The sequence below is a fragment of the Cebus imitator genome, unplaced genomic scaffold, assembly GCF_001604975.1.
Source record: "Cebus imitator isolate Cc_AM_T3 unplaced genomic scaffold, Cebus_imitator-1.0 Scaffold22, whole genome shotgun sequence".
Taxonomy (NCBI): domain Eukaryota; kingdom Metazoa; phylum Chordata; class Mammalia; order Primates; family Cebidae; genus Cebus; species Cebus imitator.
Genome location: NW_016107337.1, coordinates 11,443,468 through 11,451,517, shown reverse-complemented (window position 1 = coordinate 11,451,517; position 8,050 = coordinate 11,443,468).

The following is an 8,050-nucleotide window of genomic DNA, read 5'->3' as shown; positions in this document are numbered from 1 at the left end:
CCGCCTCGGCCTCCCAAAGTGCTGGGATTACAGGCTTGAGCCACTGCACCTGGCGTGTCCTTGCCTTTTTTTGTTTGTTTGTTTTTTGAGAAGGGGTCTCGCTCTGTTGCCCAGGCTGGAGTGCAGAGGCCCGATCTTAGCTCACTGCAACCTCTGCCTCCCGGAGTCAAACAATTCTCCTGTCTCAGCCTCCTGAGTAGCTGAGACTACAGGCATCTTCCACCATGCCTGGCTAATTTTTTATTTTTAGTAGAGACGGGTTTCTCCATATTGGTCAGGCAGGTCTCAAACTCCTGACCTCAGGTGATCTGCTCACGTTGGCCTCCCAAAGTGCTGGGATTACAGGTGTGAGCCACCACACCCAGCTTCCTTGCCTTTTATTAAGAGGGGCCTCTAACCCACTCTGTCTTAGGAGAGACTAACTCCCCTAAGTTGGGCTTCTAACCCAATCCCCTTCTTTACCTGGGTACCCCACCACTTAATCAAAGTTATCCAATCAGTGCTGCAGCCTATTTCTTTTCGGTCGGGGGGTCTCCTCAGTATTGTCCCTTTTGTGGTTCATGAGGAAGATGTTACTGGACCCCACCACTTACCCAAAGTTAGCCTTTGGCTTGGGGGTTTCTGCAGTATAGTTGCTTCCGTGGTCACCAGAAATAGGTTACAGGACCATGACACTTACCCAAGGGTAGCCGTTGGATCAGGGTTTCTGCATTAGAGTCCCATCTGTGGTCACCAGAAATAAGTTACAGGAAAGGAGTCCTGATCCAGACCCCAAGAGAGAGTTCTTGGATCTCACACGCTGCAACCTACGCCTCCTGGGTTCAAGTAATTCTCTTGCCTTAGCCTCCCAAGTAGCTGGGTTTACAGGTGCATGCCACCATGCCTGGCTAACCTTTTCACCGTGTTGGCCAGGCTGGTCTTGAACTCCTGACCTCAAGTAATCCTCCCACCTCCGCCTCCTAAAGAGCTGGGATTATAGGTGTGAGCCACTGTGCCTGGTCTCATTTCCTCCTTAAAAAAAAAAATTGGGAGGCTGGGCTCATGCCTCTAATCCCGGAAATTTGGGAGGCTGAACTGGGTGGATCACTTGAGGTCAGGAGTTTGAGACCAGCCTGACCAACATGGTGAAACCCTGTCTCTATTAGAAATACAAAAAAATTAGTCGGGTATTGTGGCGGGCACCTGCAACCCTAGCTACTTGGGAGGCTGAGGCAGGAGAATCACTTGATCCAGGAGGGTGAAGGTTGCAGTGAGCCGAGATCACGCCACTGCACTTCAGCCTGGGTGACAGAGCAAGACTCTGTCTTGAGAAAAAAGGAAAAAAAAATGAGGGAAACAAATCATCTAAGAATGAGGAAAAACAAGTCGGGCACCCGGTTTGGTTTTATGGTGCCTCTACTTGCAAGTGGTTGTATAAACAGAAGGTATGCCGGGTTTTCTAATAATCCAGATGGTTACACATTAGGTCTGTTCTTGTGCACATTTTAAATAGAGGGACATATTAGATCACAGAGAATTCAGAGCCCAGAGGTCAGCCTGAAACTATGAAGTTCCTAAGTTCTCTGTTTATCTTTTTCTTCTTTTCTGTTTAAGTCTGCTGTTATTTTTCTACTGAGATAAAATTGATTGTTTACATTCAACCATTTCTTTTTGTTGCTGTTTTTGCAAACCAGTGAATCTGTATTAATGTCTCATGGCTAGAGTTTTGAAGTTAAAGCTGTAGGATCTTTGTATGAGTGTGTATGTGTGTGTTTATGTGTATGTACATGTATTTTGTTGTGTGTTTTTGACTACAAGTTACCTAATTGGCTTAAAGTTAAAGAGTACTCATAAATTAAGTAATAAGCACAAACGCTTTTCAAATTCAGATGACTTAAGTAAAATATTTAATAAATAAGTTGGCTTTAAAATTATTGGTAAAGTAATATTAGACATTTTTTTTTTTTTTTTTTTTTTTTTTTTTTTTTTTTTTTTTAGACGGAGTTTCACTCTTGTTACCCAGGCTAGAGTGCAATGGCACGATCTCGGCTCACCGCAACCTCCGCCTCCTGGGTTCAGGCAATTCTCCTGCCTCAGCCTCCTGAGTAGCTGGGATTACAGGCACGCACCACCATGCCCAGCTAATTTTTTGTATTTGAAGTAGAGACGGGGTTTCACCATGTTGACCAGGATGGTCTCGATCTCTTGACCTCGTGATCCACCCGCCTCGGCCTCCCAAAGTGCTGGGATTACAGGCTTGAGCCACCGCGCCCGGCAATATTAGACATTTTTAAAGGATTGTCAGCATGTATTTTTGTTTGCGTTTATTGATCAAGCAATTTCATACTTATCCTTGCTAACTACTATAAGGTGTCAGAATTTAACATAAGGATTATAAAATTATAAACCCAGCCAAAAGCAGAATGATCTTTGCTTCTGTAATTTTTGATAAATAAGACATTTAATATTATTGTCTTAATGAAAAAGTTAAACCCTGACTTACTGGTAAAATACTCATACATTCAACCTTAAGTTTCTTACTTAAGGGACATGGATGAACCTGGAAACCATCATTCTGAGCAAACTGACACAAGAGCAGAAAATCAAACACTCCATGTTCTGACTCATAGGCGGGTGTTGAACAATGAGAACACATGGACACAGGGAGGGGAGCACTACACACTGGGGTCTGTTGGAGGGAAATAGGGGAGGGACAGCTGGTGGTGGGGAGTTGGGGAGAGATAGCATGGGGAGAAATGCCAGATATAGGTGATGGGGAGGAAGGCAGCAAATCACACTGCCACGTGTGTACCTATGCAACAATCTTGAATGATCTTCACATGTACCCCAAAACCTAAAATGCAGTAACAAATTTTTTAAAAAATACAAAAATTAACTGGGCCTGGTGGAGCACATCTGTAATTCCAGCTACTTGGGGGCCCGAAGCATGAGAATCACTTGAGGTTGCAGTGAACCGAGATTGTGCCACTGCACTCCAGTCTGGGCGACAGAGGTGTTTTAGGTGAAGTTTATAAAAACAAAAGGAGGGGTTCTTTTCCGTTTGGAGACTCCTCTCTGTCTATAGAGAGAGCTATTTCTTTATCTTCTCTTCTACCTATTAAACCTCCACTCCTAAACTCCTCATGTGTTAGTCATGTCCTAAGTTTCCCGCAACAGATGACAAATCTCAGGTTTATGCCCCAGACAACGTAGCCAGTTCATATTGGAGGCTCATCTGGGATACCAAGGTACAACATTCATTGAAATGGTGAGAAGAGGAGGGAACTCCACCTCTGTCCTTTCATTTCAAGGCTCTCAGCCTCCATTTAAGAATGAAATCTAAGCAACTACTAGGCCATGTTTGGCCATTTAAAAACTATTAGCATGAATGCCAGCCTTATAAGACTTAAAGGACAGGCTTTCTGGAGAGAACATGGAGAACCCATGGGTACAACCCAGTACTCATGGGTTGCTGGGCATATTGGCCATGTTTGAACTAGCTTCCTTTCACAGGGGACTTAGCCGTTGCATGGGGCTGGAAGAGGTTTGGGAGCAAGTGAGGATTTCTGGCTGGGGCTACCTGTTATCCTAAGGTGTTATCCTTAGGTGTTATCCTAAGGCTTCTGGACTAGTCCCAGCTTCTGACCACCTGATGGAGTGTCAGTAATAGGATCTCCACCTTCCCTATTGTAATTTCCTCCTTTCCTGTCCGTGACCACCATATTTCTCCTTTCCTTTGTGCAATATCTGGCGTATATGCCGCCTGCTGGTCTTTTCTGCTTGGAGACCCCTCTCTCTCTATATGAAGCGCTGTTTCTCTTTAAATCTCTGCTCCAAAAAACAAAAAACAAAAAAAAAAACCACAGGGATGTGTGTTTTGCTAAAGAAAAGGTTTATTTTTTATTTTTTTATTTTTTTTTAGTTAAGCGGCTATTTAAGAATTGCTTTAGAGTAAAGGAAAAGTTATGCAGATAAAACTAAATGGATAAAGAGACAAACTAAGCCTGGGAAACAAAGTTACCTCTTTGTTTGTTACCCGGCCATAATAACATAATAATGAAGTTACCATAATAACATTTTTTTTAAAGGGGTAATGAATGCCTGCCCATGTCCGTTCCTATCTGGACATTTAATTGGCTATAAGTCCCTTGGCCATAGTAAGTCCCACAAAGGGACAGGATGGACCGAGGGCACCTTTTCATTCTCTTCTTCAAAAATTCAAAGACTAACAATTTTTTTTTCCCAAGCAAATTATCCCATTTAAACATTCATGAATTAACCACATTAACATACTTTCAATGCAAAGAGGAAAAATGATTTCTTTCTCATACATTTCAGCTGTCTTGTCAGTGGGTTGTCAAGTTCAAGGATTTTTTTTTACATTCCTATGAACCCCTTGGTCTCTATGAACAAAATTTTACTTCGAAATGGAAAGTAGGTTTTGGTTCATCTCGAAATTTTAACTCACATTATACAGGCTCTGTGGTTAAGCTGTGAGAATGTATAAAATTCCTGTCAGTCACTGCTGGGGCTTCAGAGCATGACTAGGTAGTGCCCAGGTGGGCAGAGCACTGCCTGATAATCTCTGCTCCCTAATAACTGAAATCCAGAATAGATGATATTCTCCATTCATTCAAAATGTCTGTCCTGTGCTTGATGCAGAGGATATAAACAGAAAAACACTTGGTCCCTGGCTTCAGGGCATTCACAGGCTTGTCAGTCCAGACATTAGAGAGGATAAAAAGTGAACAAGCAATAATCAATGGGAAAAAGCTATTTCATGCCTTAACATGACATAAATATAAAAACCATACGGGAAACAACAGATGAAAATAAAAGCACAAAGTTTATAAAAATGCCAATGACAAAAATGAAGGCGCCATTCAGTTCTACTCAACAGCAGACAGACTTAGGAATCAAACCCTGACACATTTTAAAGTTCTAGGTCTACTGTTTAAAAAAATCCAAAAAATGTTATCCAAGTCTGAATACATTAACAAGACACTGTAAAAGCTTTTAGCTGTAAGGTATTATTACTGTGTCAGTCAGAGTCCTTGAAGAAAACAGAAGACACATTTATATTGGGATTACTTAAAGAGAGTTTAATAAAGGGAGTGTTTACAGAGGTGTGGAGCAGGTGTAGGGAAACCATAAAGAATGGTGTAGTCCTTCAGGGCTAGTGGCAGAGGGGCTCCATTATTGCTCTGGGTCTAAAGGGTCAAGGGTGGGGGACCAGGAGACAGGGGTCCTGTCTAACAGAAGGGAAGACCACCCCCCACCTCCTTTATGTAACCAGACCAGCTGGAAGTAACCCTGCAGGGAAGGACTGCACTATGCTACACCCTCAGATCTCCTGCTGGGATCCGCATTGCTGGACCCAATGGAACCAGAAGACAAGGGAGCCAGCTGACCTATTGTACACTGGTCAGCTTCCCAGAGCACAGAGAAGGGTGGAGAAGGGCAGAGAGCATCTGGAGGGGTAAATGGAAGATATCCAGAACTATGCAGGCATGATGGCTCACGCCTGTAATCCCAGCACTTTCAGAGGTCGAGGTGGGTAGATCATCTGAGGTCACAAGTTTGAGACCAGCCTGGACAACACAGTGAAATCCTGTCTCTACTAAAAATACAAAAATTATCTGGGTATGGTGGCGTGCATAGTCCATACCCAGCTAATTTTTGTAGTCCCAGCTACTTGGGAGGGTGATGCACAAGAATCACTTAAACCCCGGGGGGCGGAGGTTGCAGTGAGCTGAGATTGTGCCACTGTGCTCCAGCCTGGGTGAGAGTGAGACACATCAAAAAAAAAAAAAAAAAAAAAATGTCCACAACACCTAAGTGACCAAGAACCTGAAAGTCAAGTGTTCACAAAGACCTTTGTGACACCTTCCCAGTCAGTATCTGACAACTCCTAGAACCAGTAATTTAATGGTTACTGGATGTGGATGGCAAAAGCTTAACAGCATATCCACCAAAAATCTTGCTGTTTATTAGGAACACATTTTTCAAGTTAGTAAGGCAGTGTAGTTTGAAGAAGAAAATTCTGCATACCAAAAAAGTACTCTTCTATGTTTTTCCAAAACAGAATATAAATATGCATGTCCCCCGCAAAAAAAAAAAAGCCTAGACAGTATACATGAACATTTTCTGTCATTAACAATAAACAGAAAGCCATCCTGAACTTGTTTTTTGGTGGTATATGATCAATTAGAAAGACTGAGAAAGCTATACCAAGAAACTAAGGCTAATCTTAAATAACACAGCCTCTGCTAATTGTGAAGGGTAAACTATGGATTTATCTTCATAATCCTTTACCTTCTCTTCCAGCAATCCCCCTTCTCCTTTCCTACATGCTTGTTTTTCTAAATTAGAGCTTATCTTTTCTGGATTTTTAGGGGAGGTGAGCATTTTTCCTGATCCACTCATTCTCATTCTTTTTTGTTTTGTTTTTTGATACGGAGTCTCACTCTATCACCCAGGCTGGAGTGCAGAGGTGCGATCTTGACTCATTGCAACCTCCATTTCCTGGGTTCAAGCTATTCTCCTGCCTTAGACTCCTGAGTAGCTGGGATTACAGGTGCACGCCGCAACACCCAGATAACATTTACGTTTTTAGTGAAGATGGAATTTCACTGTGTTGGCCAGGCTGGTCTCAAGTGATCTGCCTGCCTCAGCCTCCCAAAGTGCTGGGACTACAGGTGTGAGCCACTGCGCCTGGCCCTGACCATTCATTCTATATGGATTTTCTACATGAAGAGATTTAGTTCTAAATTCAGGGAGGAAACAGTTTTATGCACTAGAAAGACATTTCTTTCTTAATAAGCTTTCTGGCACAATAGAACAGACTCGAACATTGTCTGACTTCTTTGCACAGCCAAGAAGGTGTGATGGAGTCTGTGTCTCACACTGTGCTCCTGTCCCCACAGCTTATGGTGAGCGTGGAGGCAGAGGGTTCAGGAACATTTTTCCACCAGAATCAGGGTACAGGAGGAAGAATATCTTAGCAGATCAAGCTGCTTGCCTACTTTAAAAGTTGGGTAAAGCATCATGCCCAATAATATAATCCTTGTTCATGAGATACAGAGAAAAGCTATTCTGCTACCTGAGTGCAATATCTGGGGACTGGTAAATAAAGTATGGCAATGCTGATAGAACACTCTTTGACCTGGCTTTGCATCCTGGCTCAGCCACTAATTGTGTGACTAGCTCTATTGTCCAGGCTGCAGTGCAAAGGTGCGATCTTGGCTCAGAGTTTCCACATCTCTAAACTACAGTTAATACTTATCATCTCAGGTGGCTGTGAAGATTAATAATACAATGCATGTAAATCACCAGCGCCTATAACATAGCAATTTCTCCATATACAAACTCTATGAAGATGGTAATGATAATCAAACTTACATTAATGCAACCATTATTCAACCAACCAATATTATCAAATCAGGTCCAAGCTCATGCTATTTCAAATCTCAAGCATCTTCCTTCTTTGCTCCCTTCTATTCTCATGCTGCTACCTAGGTCAGGTTCAGACCATTCACCTAGATTAAAGCCACAGCCACTTAACTGGTCTTCCAGCTTCCAGGTTTGCTCCCTTGCACCTGTTCTTCCCTCTGCAGTCTCAAGCATTTTCCCATTTTGATCATTTGATCATTTTGACCATTCTTACTGGGTCAAGTTTTCTTACTCCCTCTCCCTATCTTCCCTTTCTTCTCTCCCCTTCCCTTCTCTCTCCTCCTGTCCCCTCCCTCCCTCCTTCCTTCCTTCTTTCCTTCATTCCTTCCTTCCTTCCTTCTTTCCTTCCTTCCTCTCTTTCTTCTCTTCTTTTGATAGCGGCATGCAGAAAAGTGTACAATGGCTAGTACACACAGCTTAAGGAATCATCATAAGCTATTCTGTAGGTCAGAAATTATGCAGTGTTCGTCTTTAGAGGCCTTCATCACCCCTCCTGTTTGCCCTTCCTCAACGCTAATCCAGCCCTTGCTTCAAGAAGTGGCCCCATCCTGATTTCTTTTTTATCTTTTTATTTTATCTTTTTTTTTTTTACCACGATGACCGGAAAAGGGTCATCCTG